Raw genomic sequence first — 19566 nt, 5'->3', positions numbered from 1 at the left:
TCAATTCTGTCTTCTCTTTTTTGGTGATGTAAGACGTCACATACCGAGCCACAGCCATACAGTTATCAGCCACAAACTGTATATCCATATTAGCATTCCACATGGACAAAATCACGGGTTGTAGTCATTGATGTACTTGGACTCTTCGTTCCTCTTCAAATTGTATGTGTTTTTAGGTGATTTCTTCATGACATTGTGTCGCAGCGAAGACATCAAACTGTTTACTCTTCCTTTAGAAATCACCGGTCGTGGAAAGCCGAAACGACATTTGGTGTAGAACTTGTCCTTGTTTCGGAATTTACGACGGCAGTACTTTCCACATCGATGGCTTTGGAAACGCAGAACTTTTTCTCTTAGGCTTTTCTTCTCCTTTGCGTTTGGAACAGCACACGTAGAATACTGTTGGATGAAACTCATCACTGAGTCTTCTGGATCCGTTCCAAATTTAGGTGCATCCTTGATCCACAGCAACATATGTATATGAGGAGCACCTCTTGCTTGGTACTCCTTTCTCCAGAAGAAATCCAACACCTCTCCAAGAGGTGGATTCTTCTTATTCATGATGAAAGACATCATAGCTTCAAATCTATGATTGAAGTACCTACATACATTGACTGGATCCAAAGAGCACAGTTCTCCGGGTGTCTTGAATTCGATGTTATCTACGTTAGCATTTGCCTCTTGTAGAAATTCAAGTAAGTCTTCCCAGCCATACTCGGCACAGCTCAGAGTGAGGAACCATGTGGGAGTACCTAAGTTCCTCAGCATATATTTTAAATCACCATGACGACGGTACCAGTACTCATTAGTACCACGCTGACACGCCATGAGATTAATCAGGTGAGAATCCAAAATACTGTCTTGGACATTGACTTTATCCATAAAGTCACTTGCCGAGATGTTTTGCATGTGTATACCACTTTTCAAGATGTGGTTCACTGCATATGACAGTCCAGACAGATCGCTTTCAAACAGGAGATGAAACAAATAAGGAATGCATTGTCGAAACCTAGCATCTCCTGCATACAATCGCAAAGTCCGGTATTCAGAAGCAGGAATTTGATGAGGGCGCTCATCATATCTTCCTCCCTGACCTGTTGGAAAAAGCTGTGGGAAACATCGAGCTTCCAAACTTTCCTCCCAAACACTAATGGGACTCCCTTTGGCTTGTTTCATTTGAAACAACTCAATAGCATTCCCCATGACTTCCTTGGAATGCAAAGGATGAACACTATAATGTTCATATATTTCTTCACTAGTAGAGGGTTCTACTTTCTCAATTTGACCAGCACACAAATCGCTATCCTCTTCCTCACTTACTTCCTCTTCTGCAACATATACATTCTTATAGTATTTATTATTTTTTTTCAAATACAATGTTGCTTTTTTAACTTTCCTAACATCTACTAAATCTTGCCATATTTTCTTATTCTTTGTCGGAACCCCATTAACTAAGATAACCAGAGGTTCCTCTTCCACTTTTTCTACTCCAATTGTGTTAATGTTTTTCTTCAAATCTAGAGGCAAATAAACAACTCTTCCCTTTAATCCTCTCTGTAAATCTGATGGAGGCAATTTCCCTGTCTTTGGCTCCATTCTTACAATAGCCTGAAAGGGATGGATACTTTGAATCAAAATAGATTAATAAGTATTTAAATCCTTCAATTCAGAAGGAATCTCAACCAATTCCAGATTATTATGAACTGCTCTAGCAGGCATCTGGTTTTGATTTAATTTGCAACAACAATAAGTACACACACGTTGATCGAATCCCAAATCAAAACAATTTTCTACCATCAAGTATGTTGCAAAATCCTTCCATTCACTATTATTTTCCCTTTCACTTTTTGCATATAAATCCACTAACTTAGTCTGATTCTTATAATAAGTGCGTCGACAACAAACACAAGTGAAATTAGGCCTCTCACTTGATTTCACCTGAAATGTCGCAATTTCCTTCTGAAAATTATCTCTACTGGAAACCTGTACACTATCTTCCACATTACCCTCTTCTTCTTGGTCAATTTCAACATTCTCCTCTTTACTTCCAAAGTAACAAAACTCAATTTCTTCACATATATTCTTCACATCTATTTCAGAACCATGCAAAAGAGCAGCGCATAATTGTTTAAGCATAATTGCTGGACTCTTAGCATAATACAACATTCTAACTAATTTCCTCACTTTATTATGATGCACTGCTAGCATCCTGAAATGATGAAAAACACTCTGGCATACTCTCCTGGGAAGACAAGCCAGTGAATGACCATGCAAACCCGTCACTTCTCTCACTCTACAAGGATCTAATTCTTGCAACAACCTTATTTTCTGCTTCAAACTTTTCTTATTAAATGACCGTACAAAATCACAAAGCAAATTGATGGAATCCTGTCGCACACTACAAATACTACTACACTTCCAGGTGTACACAGGACCCTTAGCACGTCTTCCTAAAACCTCATTACCTAACACCTCTTCTGTCTCTGTTGTCACAAGTTTTTCTTTTTCAACTGGACAACCATCTTTCACTTCATAAGCACGACCACTGGTGTCAACTGCATGCACCAAATCATTATCCTGGAAATAACTCTCCTCATTAAAAAATGCCTCACAGCTTGAACTATGCATCCATTCTCCAGAAAAAACTTCACAAAAATTACTACGATTAACTATTCTCTTCCATCTACTATTTCTTTTGAAATCATAAATTGCCTTGTTTAGCTTCCTAATTCTATTGATTATCAAAATAAATAACTTACGTTTAATTTCAAATGCCTGATCAATAACTTTCTCAACTTTTTTTTTCTCTTATAAAAAAACAGTTTCTGTTGACCTTTCTTAATATTTTTTAACAAATTGCCAATTATCCTGTTGCGGAACATTCGTTTACGAATGTCCCTAAACTGTTGTTTCCTTCTACTATCATGCACAGAGTTATCTCTTGCTCTAGCAGTAACATTTTTGATTGGCCTTTCCTTTCCATTTGAATTGTTTCTCTTTTTATGGACTGAAACATTTTCTGTAGTAATATTTTTTTTACTACACATATTTCTTATGAAATATTTTGTGCTCTTACCCGGTGCTTTCTTCGTGACTTGACAAATCTTTTTGTTAGAGGACTGCTGCTTATTTTGTTTCACCTGCTGTCTTTGACGTTTTGCAGCCTTTCTCTGTCTTTCTATTGTTGGCATGGTGAAATCTTGAAATGATCTGCAGTTGAATCTGTGGTAAAATATAATAAAAAATGTTATTAACCATTATTACCAAACAGTAAATCAATAACAGTGATCAAAAACTTAACACACTACTTGACATTTTAAATAGAAGATTTTTTAGTCCTTGGCAAATTTACAATACAGAAATAGCAGAAAAGAAATGACATTTATATTTATGTTACCTGTGCTATTTTATATGTGAATCTGATCTAATTTTATGAGCATATTTTAATATTTTATTGAAGACACTACACATAACCTGTTTTTGAAGGTGTCTTTATTTTTAAATTAAACGGTTTACATTTTTACTTTTTATTAATTATAAATTTTAAAAATAAATGTTTATATTTCCATAGGCTCAAGCAGGTCAGCTTCCCACCCTATGTCATATAATTCGGACAAATCTGCATCCTCATCACGCTCTTCTTCATCCTCAGGATTTAAATCATCCAAGGGATCAACATCCACTGATGTTTCAATTACAAGTTCAATGATGAGGTCAAAATCAACTGATTGCAGATTGTCGCTCATGTTGATGTTGTCTTTATCTTTAAAGAAAGATAACAACAATGAGATGTTGCAGAGTAAGAGACAAATCTCAGAGATTATAATAGTAAAATTGTTTAACAAGAGTAATATTTTGCAGCTATTATTTAGCCATGTCCAGCAATGCTGAGCAGGTGAAGACTATGTCTAATTTTTCAGTGAACAGGACTCATCTCTTCTTAACCTTGGATAAGCCTCACCGACTCTGTGTGTCCTGCACATACTTAAATGTAAAGGGGCAGATTTATGTTAAATGGCACATCCCCAGGCATGCACCAATTAACGTGCACCGCTGCTCTGCCACCCATGGTGTGCCGTATTTACAATCAGATAGGAGAAAGCTGCGTCAAAACCCTGCGCCTGCTTTAAGCAGGCATAGGTCTTGACGCAACATTGTGGAGATGGGGCACCCCTGAGCCTTGCTTGAGCTGCATCGCACTTGCGATACAACTCCAGCAATCACTACCTTTACAGCACAGATACGTCACGCATCTGTGCCATTTTTGCCCCATGATGCCCCGCATTGTAAATGCAGCACACCATGGGTGGCGGAACAGCGGCGCAGGATGACTGACACATCCCTGGTGATGCACCAGTCATCATAAATCTATCCCTAAGCTTCTTATCTTGTTACAGATGAACCGCCATATGTACCATCAAACTATTTTGCATTTCCTAAATAGCGAATTTTAAGGAATAAATAGCAATTCTTTACCATTCCTAATTTGCAATGAGCAAATTGCTAATTGCAAGTTACCCATTCATTTCCATGGGCTAGGAGGCTCATAGGAATGAAGGTTTAATTTGCGATTAGCAATTTGCTCATCACAAATTAGGAATTTTTCCAAGGGTGCAGGGGTGTCTCAAGAACACCCTGCTGCACCCCTGAAAAAGAAATTTGGGGGCATATGGCACACATACATGCCCTAAGGGCATGTGTTGGCGTCATATGGGACCTTTTGTTTTTTTGAAAAAAAGCTTTTTGAAAAGAATTCACAAATTACCACCAATTTACCACAATAGTTTCCAAATCCTTAATGTCATTTTTTACATATTTATTGTTTGATACATTGCATTTAAGTAATCGCAAAATTTGCAAATCCTTCAGTGCAATCGCAAAATAAGGAATAGCAAATTTTGCTACTCCTTATTTTGCATCAAACTTGTTTGATACATACCATTTGTCTAATTAACATTCGCAAAGGCCGAAATTCGCAGAATTTTGATCTTTGCGAATGCTAATTAGCTTGATACATATGGCCCCAAGTGAGGCCTGTCTTGCAACATGGTGCATCTTTTGCATCACTGCTGCATCGGTTTCATGTGGTACGTTTTTTTTACACCATGACATATCTGCCTAAATGCATCAATTTGTAATTTTGTCGCCTCATAGCAAATCTTTTGCACCGCCGCTGCATCATAAAAGTGACGCACAGTGGCACAAAAGAGGCATACACCTATCATAAATCTGTCCCTAGCATTTTAAATGATTAATCCAGGATGACGATAAGGTGTGGCCTATCCAAAGGTTTGTTTAAGGTGAGGCCTACTCAGGATTGCAGATTAAAGTTACACTTGATGAAGAATACAGAGGAGATAATACATGTAAAGGCCTACCAATGAAGTAAGTAATGTCCACTTTATTGCGCCAGTCATCATAAATGTATCCCTAAGCTTCTTATCTTGTTACAGATGAACCACCATATGTACCATCAAACTATTTTGCATTTCCTAAATAGCAAATTTTAAGGAATAAATAGCAATTCTTTACCATTCCTAATTTGCAATGAGCAAATTGCTAATTGCAAATTACCCATTCATTTCCATGGGCTAGGAGGCTCATAGGAATGAAGGTTTAATTTGCGATTAGCAATTTGCTCATCACAAATTAGGAATTTTTTCAAGGGTGCAGGGGTATCTCAAGAACACCCTGCTGCACCCCTGAAAAAGAAATTTGGGGGCATATGGCGCACATACATGCCCTAAGGACATGTATTGGCGTCATATGGCACCTTTTCTTTTTTGGAAAAAAATGCTTTTTGAAAAGAATTCGCAAATTACCACAAACTATAAGTTGGTGGTAGTTTCCAAATCCTTAATGTTATTTTTTACATATTTTTTGTTTGATACATTGCATTTAAGGAATCGCAAAATTTGCAAATCCTTAAGTGCAATCGCAAAATAATGAATAGCAAATTTTGAATTAAGGACATTTTAAGTCATTTCCACATGTGCAGTGTTTTCAAATTATGATTTGAAAATCGTTTTTGGGGAAAAGTAATGGTTTGCAAATTTATGACAAGGACATAATGGTGTATGCTTCTCTATAAGGCATTTCAGTGTCTCTGATGTCATTTTTCCCATATTACATTATAAGACCTTTCCCCATGGAGCACATTCCTTGTAAATATGCTCCCACCTGTGCATGGTGAATTTAGATTTTGACTGTTTGAGTCACATAGCCATGTTAAAAGTGACCCAAAAAAATTGGAAACACTTTAAAAAAACACATTCATGTGTCTTAAGGACATTTTAAGTCATTTCCCCGTGGACAGTGTTTTGTAAGTGGCGCAAAAGAGTCATACACCTATCATAAATCTGTCCCTAGCATTTTAAATGATTAATTCATGATGACGATAAGGTGTGGCCTATCCAGAGGTTTGTTTAAGGTGAGGCCTACTCAGGATTGCAGATTAAAGTTACGCTTGATGAAGAATACAGAGGACATAATACATGTAAAGCTCTACCAATGAAGTAAGTGATGTCCACTTCATTGCGCCAGTCATCATAAATGTATCCCTAAGCTTCTTATCTTGTTAGACATCAACCGCCATATGTATCATATAACTATTTTGCATTTCCAAAATAGCGAATTTTAAGGAATAAATAGCGATTCTTTACCATTCCAAATTTGCGATGAGCAAATTGCTAATTGCAAATTACCCATTCATTTCCATGGGCCAGGATGCCCATATGAATGAAGGTGCAATTTGCGATTAGCAATTAGCTCATCGCAAATTAGGAATTTTTCCAAAGGTGCAGGGGTGTCTCAATAACACCCTGCTGCACCCCTGAAAAAGAAATTTGGGGGCATATGGTGCACATAAATTTTAACAACATTCCTTTACCTCAAAAACGATTTTCAATTCATAATTTGGAAACACTGCCCACAGGGAAATTACTTAAAATGTCCTTAAGACACATGAAAGTGTTTTTTTATTGCCTTTCCAGCATGGTTGGGTCACTTTTAACATGGCTATGTAACACAAACATTTAAAATCTAAGTTTGCCATGCACAGGTCGGAGCATATTTACAAGCAATTTGCGCCACAGAGAAAGGTCTTACATTAAAATGGGAAAAATAACATCAGGGACAGTCAATTGCCGTATAAAGAAGCATACACCATTATGTCCTTGTCATAAATTTAAAAACAATTCCTTTTCCCCAAAAACGATTTTCAAATCATAATTTCAAAACACTGCACATGGGAAAATTACTTAAAATGTCCTTAAGACACATAAAAGCGTTTTTTGATTGCCTTTGCAGCATGTTTGTATCACTTTTAACATGGCTATGTAACACAAACATTCAAAATCTAAATTTTCCATGCACAGGTGGGAGCATATTTACAAGCAATTTGCGCCACATAATTCATAATTTTCTCCTTAAAGCACACTATTCTCTATCTAAATTAAAGAAATATTTTCTCACCTTAGCAAATACTTTGAGTTTGAAAACAGTCTCAGAAACACACCAATTTGTCTTCAGCAGAGCAAAAGGTATGCACTCCAGAGTCTGCAGCTATCAAAAGCACAGAAATGCTGTAATTCTTCACACATATCTCTCATGTCACCCAATCAAAACTCTTCCCTCACTTTTTTTCAAATGAAAACCCTTCCCCCCTCTGCCATTTCATGCCTTTTCTGCATGGCAACCGCCTCTTGGAAGACCTCTGTTGTTTGCAAGTTCACACAACAATGTTGCAATTGAACTCTGAACTCTCAGTGCACCTGCATATCCAGTGCATTCTTTCATTTAATGATTTTTTATTGACCACTCAAAATACATCTTTCAAAGAACACATCCGTGCACCCTAACTTTCTGTTTTCAGCAATCAAAATCCACCAATCACTGTTACTGCTTCATGAACACAGAAACTCCACAGCTTTTTTCATTTTAAACTCTCATTTTTTCAACTGCCATTTCATTGCCACACTTCATCTGACTGCAGGAGAACCTTCTCTCACCATGTTTTCTGTCTGGATTGTTGGACATAGTTATATCCACTGGGCTCACAGGTATGCTGAGAACAGAAAATTACCTAACCTCAATTTACAAGATGTGGAAATTAAGTGGTTTGGCCACAGAGGATTAAAATGTCACCAATTGATACCATTGGTGAAAACCTTTATGCATTTGCCCAAACCTGACCTGTTAATTGTGCACTGTGGAGGTAATGATTTGGGCACTTTGACTGGGGTAGGTCTGGAAATGCTTTTAATGGACACCTTTGAGCAATTGATGGCACTTTTTCCTCAGACTGCCTTGGTATATTCAAATATATGCCAAAGACAGAAATGGAGGTGGTCAAACCAATTTTGTCCACAAATTGAGAAGTCGAGGAAGCATGTAAACAAATCTGTTTCAGCTTACATGAGAGACCATGGAATGGGCTCCATGTACAACAATAACTTGCGTTACTACATGCAAGATATCTACAGAGGAGATGGAGTTCACTTCTCAGATGAGGGCAACAGAATTTTCACTCTGAATTTAAGACTGTGCATTGGTACCTACTTATAAGTACCTAAATGTACCATAAACCCAAAAGCTGTTCTCAGAGCTACCCTACATCTGATCACTCACAATTATTATTTTACTCTAACATTTTTCACTAATTTTTAACAAAGTACGCTCCCTGGGGCGCTACCCGGTACGCGAACCGGGAGCTAACCTCGCGAAATTTTTAAAAAAAATGTGTTTTTTTCGCACATATAAGCCTCCTCAGCCACCCTCACAAAACCTAGGGGGTCAAGATAAGTCTACCGTGCCCCCTTCTACCCATTCTGAACATTATTTGCCCTCCATCTTGTATCTTAATTCGACCGAAACACAAAATGGTGGACTCCCGGAACGCTTAAGGTTCGCGAACCGGGGCGCTCAACGGTTCGCGTACCGGGTCGCTCCCTGGGAAGCGCACCATCAAAAAAGGTGGGAAAGTAGTTCACAGAAAAGCCACTGGAGACAATTTCACCAAATATAGATTAGCTCATACTACATACCAATCCCTACCATTTTCACAAATTTGGTTGGAATTCCATTGAGCCATTTAGCCTGTAGACCTCTCTAAATACCGTGAGGTAAATTACTTCACAAAACACATCTGAAGTGTTGGAATTGACAACCAATGAAAATGTTACTTTCATTTTCTACTTTTTTTACCTGACATTTCATTGGTTATATACCTGAATATATATAAAGGAAGAGAAGAAAACACAGCCATTTTGACTACTACTTCTTGGTGTACATTTCAATAGTATTTTCACTAATTCCTTCAACTTCTTTCTAAAGGTAAGTTTTTATTTTTAAAACTGAAGTATATTGTGCACTATAAGTTAATATGGTAAACTTTTTCTGATAGTTATATACTATCCCTCTGTAGTAGTTATAGATTTAGATAGACTTCTCTGTTATAGTTATGGATGGAGTTAGGCTTCTCTTGTATAATTATGAATTTACTTACGTTAAATCACATACACTTTTTTATATTCCTACTTCCACTCTGATACTATACACTGCCCAAAGATAAATTCACTGATAAAAACTGCCTATCTAAAATTAATCCCAACAGTGCCCTATCTCTACTAATATATATTTTTTTAATCTAAATTTCAGGCAAAATGGAAGGCGAACAGAAAGTTGAATTTCAAATTGTCCTGCAAGAGAGCAGCCAAGAAATCATTGATGAAAATGATATTGAATTTTTCGATGACACTTGGGACAAAGAACTACTGCAATGTGTACAAGCAGTAGATAACCTCCTTGAAAATGAGGACATTTTACACCCTCAGAGACTACAATGTATATTCAATGATAATTATGAAATTTCTGACAATGAAATGTTAGAAAGTTTAATAAATTATGAAACACAATCACATAAAAAAAATGCTTAAAAAATAAAGAAAATAAAAAATAATCAACAAAACCAACAATCAATTAACATACAGCATTTGAAAAGTCTACCATTCATTTTTCATTGTAGTACGCTGCCCAGAACGCTTCCCGGTTCGCGGACCGGGCGCTACCCACGCAAAAAAACAAAGGGCGGGGCCCTTTTAAAGCCTCCACATTAAACCTAGGGGGTCAGGGAGGATCTACTATGCCCCCTTATGGTTATTTCCCCCTTTGTTTTGGCCTCCTCTTGTCTCTCAATCCTACCGAGAGACAAGATGGCGGCCGCTCCGGACTGTTTAGAATGTTGACAGACACCGGAGAGCCAATCAGCTTCGCTACGCAAAGTTCTGGTACGCGCCCCGGTCCGCGAACCGGGGCGCTGCCCGGTCCGCTGTTACAGATATATATCTTTTTTTAAACGTTAATTTCTCAAAATCCACTGGAGCACATATATTGAGACCTACAAAAGGCACATCGGGCTACCAGTCCCTACAATTTTGCCAAGTTTCGTGCAAATCCATTCAGCCGTTCGGGCTAAAAGTGAGGCCAACCGCCCTATGGAAAACTCAATGTTAAAAACACGTTTTGGGACCCCCCTTTTTTCTCGGCCCCCCCTTGACGAACCCCCCCAAATTTCCAGGGGCTGCTCAGAAACAAAATGTTCCATTTTCCAGAAAATTTCAGCCAATTCCGTCCACAAACGCCAAAGTTATTAGACATAGAATTTTCAAAAATCCCATAGGGAAAAAATCCTAACTATATATACCTACTGGCGACCGCCAGTAGGTAATATACTACGTGTAGAAAACAAAAAAAAGCTTAACACAAAAAAGAGACAGGACGCTTTATTACAGTTTTATAAACATCAACTTTATCGACTGTTAACACCTCTCTTGGATCCGAAGAACCCAAACAGGAAATCACGATGATCATCACAAAATATGTAATTGCGCAGACAAAGCTTGAGAATACTTTCATCGTTAATAGCCCATAGCCAACAGCAAGATCTCAAATACTCTGTACCCAACAATACCTAGGGTACACTGCTAGATTGATTTAGTATGGCACTGGAAGGGGAGGTGTGTGTACGAGGCCTATCATACTGTCTTCATAAATGTAAAAAGCCTACCTGTTGTGCTGTTCGGTAACTTTGCCCTACGGCTCCGAGAATATTTGCTGAAAGAACAAGCGGGAGGCGGCTCGGGCGCAGCACGTCTTCCGGAGACGTGCGCGTCCACAGAGCTGAGTCGGCTCGTGCACAGGCCAGTAGCGGCTCGTGCACAGCTCTAGACTCCCTTGCCAGTGTACACGGCGACTATAGAACTCGCTGGCGGGAGCGCTTCGCGCTCCAACGCCAGCTCGACCTAAAAAGGGAGAGTGAGGGGTCCTGCTCGAGGGCAGGGGGGGATTGGCTTACCCACTGTTGTGGGTCCTGACTGTTTGCTCGCCTCCAGGGCCGACTAAACAGTCAGTACCCACAACAGTGGGTAAGCCACTCCCCCCTTGCCCTTGAGCAGGACCGCCCACTCTCCCACCCCCAACCAGGCACTTCTGCTTTCTCGCAGCGCAAGAAGCAGAAACTTAAAATGGTTGTTTTTACCATTTTCTGTTTCTGCCTTCTCACACTGCAAGAAAGCAGTGGGGTAACGCCCAAACACCCCTAAGGGGGAGCCGCCACTGCTCCCAAGACCCTCAAATTATTACGCCACTGGCGATTCTCACTTTCCTCCAATTTCCATTGGATATCAGTGATCCATTTCTCTTGTTCCTTGGATTGTGTAAACTTTTCGATTACCTCCGTCTCGACGTTACTGACTCTAGTTTCGAGCTCCGTAAGACGTTCACCTATAGAGTTACATGATTTTATCAGCTTCCTAACTGCACCCTGGACTTTCCGTGCCGCACTCTGGGCTTTGCGGGCGTCTGCCCGTGTCGCATCTCGGTGCTGCATTATTGTCTGCAGGACCGTTTCCAATGTCGGGGCTGGCAAGCCGGAGGTATCCTGCTGCATTTTGGGCAGTGTTAATTGAGTCAGTTAATGAGTAATCCCATTTCAAGGTAGCTGTCCTTTGTGTATCGAGGCCAATTTGCTTACCCCCAACCCAATGGGCAGTCACAAAGAGAGAGTCTCCTGCTTTCTCCAGGTCACTTTCATTTTCATTTTTGCTCAATATGATTGAGGATCCAGAGTCATTACCCGACCACTCAGGGCCATCAGACAAAAAGTAAAGGCAGTCATTGGGGTCTATTTATACCTCAATGTTTACAGGCAATGCCCCCTGCCCCCGGATTTGGGAGTGTGGCTGTTCCGTAGGACTCCCTGGTACAACTGATACAGCTGTTTCTGTCTCTATTGTTACTGGCCTGGTGCCCATTGTAGCCTCAATTATCTTCCCTTTACTGATAGTCTGCTTTACCTCATTTTCCCCATCATGTTCTGGCAAACTCTTTCTGAGCCTCAGTTCATCTTCCTTTATGCCCTCAGATACATTGACGTTTTGTGTTGGCTCAGTACTTACGATATACCTCCCAGCAGGTGACTCCTCAAACAGGCCGTCCTCTCCAGCCACCACTGGGTCATTCCCCAGTCTTGATTCGTGAAGGAGATCCTCCTCCTCGGCCTCGGCAGCACCTGCACCGGTAGCGATACTCACAGACTGTTTTCCACTGGAGGCACGCAGCATTTTTAGCACTGAGCCCCTGGCACACGATGTCCAGGAGAGGTCCCGCCTCTTCCCCTTACTGGACCCAGCTCTCTCCTTCTCTAATGCTGGCTTCGCTGTCTGCCTAGTCCACCTGCCGCCCCGTTTCCCCTCGGAGCCTACAGGGTCCGCCATCAAAGGCACATCCAACCTTCCCTTTGCCGAGCTGGCAACTTTAGGGGCCATCCCAGCGATTGCTCTTCGCCGGCAGCGCTGGGAACCAGTAGAAGCCAGAACTCGCTCCACCAGCAACCTGAGTGCTGCGATGTATTCCTGCGGCTGCCCTTCCCAAGGGCCGCCGTTGGATCCCGAACAGGTATCCGCCGCAGTGTCGGAGGTCCCAGCGCTGAAGAACATTAGACAGGTAAGTGTCATTATTTTTGTCCTTTTAGTTCGTCTCCCCACTCCGTCAGAGACTTATTTCACAGTGCTCATTTGGCAGGTCCACTCCTACGGCCTCAAGTGGCCGCCATCTTGTTTCCTGTATCCCTACTTGAAGCAGTTTAAAGGGAGAACCATGGATTCTGCTCTCACCAGGTAAGGACAAAAAAGAAAACACTTGTCACAGTCACTACAGATTGCCTCCAATAGCTCAATGATGCATTCACCTCCACAAAGCATTTCAGTTGGTCTTTCATGTGGAACTGCAGAGAAAACACACTTGCTTTGCCTTCACCAATCCAGTAGTTAGAATCATTTGTCCTGTACAGAAGTGGAGCTTCACCTGGGGCACCTGCTATGCTTGTATTTGCAAGTGCTTCCTGTTGATGTTTAAGTTCTTAGAAATGAGCATCAGGGTCAGAAAGGCCCCGGTAACCTCACCTCCCCGGGCCCGGCCACAACTAAATTGGGAGGAGGGCCAGGCCTTGACATGCTGGGTGCCCTGGAGCCCACCCAGTGTACCCAGTCAGTACTGTGGGAGACCTCGGGGGAACCAGAATGCCCCCATGGTCCCTGCCAGCTCCCCACCTGCAGTGGGAGCCAGCATTGCTCTCATGCACAGGGAGCTGCTGAACATGCAGTTCCCTCTATGTGAATAGTTTTATCTGTTTCCCCGCCCCCATGGCAGTGGGCAGGGAAACAGATGAAAACTCTTCTCCCACCATGCAGGAGCCCTTTGACAGCTCCCACTTGTTGGGAACAGAGTTCGTGTTTGCTCTGACTTGGTGGGAGCTGTCAAAGCTCCCACCAAGTCAGAGCAAATAGCTATATCCCCTGGTTGGGCACCCTAGGACATAGCAAGAGCTGACCCGGGGGTGGCGGTCCTCAGGGCCATTAATGGCTCCAGGAGGGGGGCTCTGCATTCTCCTTGTTTTGTTTTCATGGGCCAGATGGAGGTGGTGGTTGCGGGGACATATATGGCCTGGGAGGGGGGCCACATGGCCACCCCTCCCTCATCTATTTTAATTGCTGGCCCCGGGGAAGTGGTGGTCCCTAGGGCCTGGGGGTCCCCTGCTAATTAATCGTTTTGAGCCCCAGGGAGACGTTGAGTCGTCTAAAGAGCCCATGAAGGGGGTTTCACATGGGTCCCCTCCAATAGTTCAACTGAAGCCCCGGGGAAGTGGTGGTCCTTGGGGCTCAAAAAAGCCCATGGAGTGGGGTCCGCACGACGCCCTCCTATTTTATAATAAAGCCTGGGGGAGGTGATGGTTCATGGGCTAACAAGAGCTTAGGTGGGGGGGCCCATGCACCCCCTCCTTTATTTCCCATGCTCACACACCCCCAGGACCTGGCACACCCAGGGGCTCAAACAAGAACAAGCGTGGGAGACTGCGCTGTTTTTTTTTCGATTTCAATTTGTTACAAATTTGAGGATCCACCCGTGAATTTGTGGAAAAATTGCAAAATAAATGTTTTTCTATCCCCCAGCGGGGTCCAGGGTATTCCTACCCTGCTCCCTTTTTTTTATTTTGAACATTTTTGGTGGCACTTGGTTGAAGTGTTGGCAGCCAATCAGATTTCTTTACGGGGACTGTCGAATCCTCTGAGGATCTATGCTCCTAGATATTCAAATTTTATTTTTATTTAATATCTCTAAAACTACCAAACAGATTTACACCAAATCACAAAAAGCCCTTTTTAACCAAGAGCCAACTTTCTGCCAAATTTGGTGCAATTTCGTCCAGTGGTTCGGGGTGTAGTCATGTTCAAAATCTGTATGGAATTAACATAGGGAAAAAAGCGTTTTTGGACCCCCCCATTTTCTCAGTCGCCACTTGACAGATCACCCTGACCTTTCTAGACAGCAGCTGAAGTGAGTGGCATACTAATTTTTAAAATGTAAAGATTCATCAAACGACACTAAAGTGATTGTTCCCTTTGGAAAGTAGTTTATACCTATAACTACCTATTGGCGACTGCCAGTAAGTAGTTATCATTTTTTTTTTTCGTTTTTCAATTTTTTTTTTAGCGTTTCCTTGAAACAGAGCTGTGACATACAAGGATCAAAGACAGTGGAAATTCTCGTAACATACTTGGCGCTTGCCTCAATGAAATCATATTGTTAAATTGTGAACAGGTTGGATCAGGCTTCGCCCATCACCAGGGCAGCTAATATAAATTTGCCTTAGTTCAGAGCTTTCTAATACCTGGTATAACAGGAGTAGAATGGAATGGTAAATAGAAGAAAAGAGGAGAATAAGGGAAAAAAGGGGGAGAAGAAAAAGAAGAGATGGAAGGACGAGAGGGGCGTGGGAGCCAGTCTCCTCATGATTGTCCTTCTCTGGTACTACAGACTTTCTCACCAGACATACAGTGCTAGCAATCCTAAACCCCAACTACAGGTGTCCCACCAGGAGAAATAGGGTCACTCTCATCCTGTTTGGTTCCCAGATGTCTCTGGAGCGCATCCACACCAGTATGAGTTCCCAGTATGTACACAGTTGTCCACAGCAAAACGCGGTATATTTGAGCAGTCAGCCTCACGGGGGGGGTTGCCGGGGACCCCAGCACATCGCTATTCTACACTTAGCAAGCAGCAGGAGCATAGCAACTAGCTTCTGTGATAGTCACACACTTTACTGCCCAGTAACCGGCCCTCTATAGCCTTAGTAGCACAATCTACAAAGTCAACCCAGGCCTGAGTCTGTGCCTTCTGGGTATCGCTGAACTGTATTCCATACTGCTCAGTGGTTAAGCCAACCCCATCTATCAGAGCACTCTTCAGGACCTTGTAATCGTCAGCATCCTCTTCTCTGACAGTGAGGAGCTTGTCTCTTCCTTTTTCTGCAAAGGAAAGCCACAAGATTGCTGCCCACTGCTCCTGGGGTACCTTCTATACTTTGCAGGCCCTCTCCAGTGCAGTTATCCATTTGTGGATGTCATCCCCATTCTGATAGGGAGGGACAATCTTGTTAAGGTTTCTATGGTCATAAGACCTATCCCTACCACTAGGGAAGTTGCTGCCCCCATGGGGCCCTAGCCCCATCCTTTGTCTTGCTCTTTCAAGCTCTAGGGTCTCCTTTTCTAAGGCTATCTTTTTTTTTTATTAACATAACAAACAAGACAGCGTTACATACATTTGGCATATCATATAGTATGGGTTTTGTGGGTACAACTCAATTACAGTCAGTTTTAAGATACAAATAGTAAAGGAGGACGTTTCGACACACCAATACCTCATCAGTACTGTGCAACCATATTTCACTAGTCTGAGTCCTCATCCTCCCCTGCAATGCTTGGTGGTTCTCAAATATAACCCCGAAATTTGTTCCAAGCCCCCCAGATTTTATCCCACTTTCCTGGGCAGCCACGGTGTATGTAGACAGACTTCTCTGCCACCATCGCCTCATCCATGTCCCTGCGCCATTTTCTGAGTGTTGGCGATACTGTCGAGCCCCACAGCATGGTGATGTTGCGCTTCGCTATCAACATGCCCAACATTACCCAGTCTTGTTGCCGGTGATTCAGATCATTGGGTTCCCACACGTTCAGTAAACAGCGACGAGGTTCCGGCAGCAAGGAGATATCTATAGTTTGAGAAATCGTGCGCATTACTGCTGTCCAGTATGCTGTCATGTGTCTGCAGTCCCAAATAGCAGTTACGCAGGCAGAATTTATGTGTAGCTTTCCCTATCTTGTGTAGGGTCATTCTAGTAAAATATGTACGATGACATATATTAAGTTGGACCAGCTTTAACCTAGAGGGGATAGCAGTTTCCCGGGGCGAGGAGAGGGCCTCCTGCCATTCGGAGTCCTCAAAGGAACCCACCTCCCTAGACCAGTTCTGTTTTCATATGGACGTCGTGTCTGGTAGGTTGTTAATGATTTTCCGATAAGTGAAGGAAGTGGCCTTGTCCTGCATGTGTTCTGTCAGAAGTCTATCTTCGAGAGGTGATGATTCCTGTAGGACGGTACCTGCCGGTATAACCGACTGTAGCGCATGCTAAATTTGTAAGTATCTGAACCTCTTCGTCTGTGACATCTCATACTGTGTTTGCAGGTGGGTGAATTCTACCACTTTACCCTTCTTCCAGAGATCACCCACCACCGATATACCAATGGTGTCCCAAGCCTGGAACCCCTTACTGTTACGGAGAAAGCCCAACTTCCAGGAATCCCACAGTGGCGTCATTTGGGTGATAGTCCCCGAGCATTGAAGACGCCTGTTGGCCTTGTACCATAGCTGTACGGAGTGCTGCGTCGGGCCTATCAGATCTGGAGGCGGGCGACGGCAGTAAAGATTACCAATTAGTCCCTTACCATCCAAAGAGTGTCTGTCAGCAAGATATGCCGACTCAGTCTGAGGGGCGTGCAACCAGAAGTTAATCTGTTTAAGATGTGCTGCCCAGTAATATATTTCGACATTTGGCAGCACGATCCCCCCATCATACCAGCTTCTAGTTAACTTATCTTGTGCGATTCGGGGTGGCCTCCCGCCCCACAATAGGTGGGATACTGTCGCATCTATGGCTTTAAAATATGTTACAGGAACCAGAGACGGGGTGTTTTCAAGCACATACAGAAAGCGCGGGAGTGCCATCATTGTATACAGTGCCGCCTTACCCAAAAGCGTGAGAGGGAGAGTCTGCCACACTTTAACGTCGCGTTTAAACCTCTCCAGAAGGGGGCGGAGATTTAAATTGTAGAATTCGTCGGGGTCCGCCGTAATAAAAATACCCAAGTATTTGAATGCCGTCGTTGCGGTTTGCAGGGGGCAGCTCAGGGGCAAGACAGGCGGGGGACCAGCAAGGAAATAAAGGATGGACTTGGTCCAGTTGATCTTATAACCTGACACTCTACCGAACTTCTCACAGACGTTTAGTAATTCAAGAATAGATTTTTTGGGGGAGGTAAGATATAAAAGGATATCATCCGCGTATAGGTATATACGGTCCTCCCATACATCGGTCCATCAGCGTCCTTTGGTAGAGGGTTCCCATCTGATCCAGATCGCAAGTGGTTCCAAGATCAATGTAAAAAGAAACGGAGACAGTGGGCATCCCTGCCTCGTGCCTCGGCCAAGAGGGAAGTCTCGTGAGATGTGCCCGTTGGCGGCGACATGCGCTAAGGGTTTAGTATATAACAGACGAATCCAGGCGCAAAATTTGGGACCAAATCCCATGTGTCCGAGCACTGTGAATAAATAAGGCCATTCCACTGTATCAAACGCCATAGTAGCATCGAGGGAGAGGATGCTTGCAGGTTCCTTGATATATGTTGCGCGCGCCAGGACCGCGTAGAGACGGCGGAGGTTAAGGGCCGTGCTCCGATGTGGCATGAATCCCGACTGGTCCGGACTGACTAGAGGCGCAAGGTGCGGAGTCAGTCGCATCGCCATAACTCTTTGGGGGCATTATCGAGGGAGTCCTTCACCTGCTGGGCACCGCGGACATCCTGTGACCTACACGCTCTCCCCCGCCGCCGCAGCTGACATCGCGGCCGCCGAGGGGGGCGAGCTAGCGGACCACAAATCCCAGCGTTCCCTCACTGCCTGCGCTGACCGGCAGCATCATTCAGCAGCGCCCGGTGGCGCATAAGAGACAGCCGCCCCAGCGGCCGAGTGGGGGCCATAACTCTTTGGGGGCATTATCGAGGGAGTCCTTCACCTGCTGGGCACCGCGGACATCCTGTGACCTACACGCTCTCCCCCGCCGCCGCAGCTGACATCACAGCCGCCGAGGGGGGCGAGCTAGCGGACCACAAATCCCAGCGTTCCCTCACTGCCTGCGCTGACCGGCAGCATCATTCAGCAGCGCCCGGAGGCGCATAAGAGACAGCAGCCCCTCCCGCCTCGCGGGACGTGCGCGGGTGTCGCCGGGCTGAGCCCGGGCAGAGGGCGGGCCGTCTGTGGCCGTCCGGGGCCGAGGGAGGCCGGGCTGGGCCAACCCCCTAACATCTACCATTTGAAATGGGTAAGAGGAAGAAAAACCTGGCTATGGAGGAGGGGGGCAAAAATGCTAAGGTTCCAAGGCATTCCAATTCTATCATGTCATACCTTTCCTCTGCAGTGGGGCACTATCAAAGGAGATTGCCAACGCTGAGCAAGAACTGGGCATCGCTCTGACCTCCCCTCGAGCAATAGCACCATCACAAACGCCGGAGGCCGTAGTACCCATCTCTACTAATACATCCTGCGTCCCTTTGGAACCCCTCGTTACTATTGTTAATCTTCCCCCCGCCGGCCCAAACAAACAATGATACTGTGCCTACCTCATCTGTTACACCCCCAAGCGCTCCCCCCCAGTTGGCCCCACAAACAAACAAACGCAAGAAAGGGAAAAAAGTCTGCACAACGCCAGTTATCGTTGATAAGCCGGCCAGTCTGGAGGACAAATTAGAAGAACTTTTTGTGGCCAGGATTGAACCCCTTCTGGTGGGTATTGCCAAAGACATTGTGGACACCTTAAATACGTGCCTGGAAGGTCTCTTAAATAAATGTTCCCTCATTGATAGAATTGCACGCTCGCTACCTTCCAACATCGTGCAA

This window comes from Lissotriton helveticus, chromosome 8, assembly GCF_964261635.1.
Source record: "Lissotriton helveticus chromosome 8, aLisHel1.1, whole genome shotgun sequence".
NCBI classification, from domain to species: Eukaryota; Metazoa; Chordata; class Amphibia; order Caudata; family Salamandridae; genus Lissotriton; species Lissotriton helveticus.
This window is presented reverse-complemented; position numbering follows the sequence as displayed.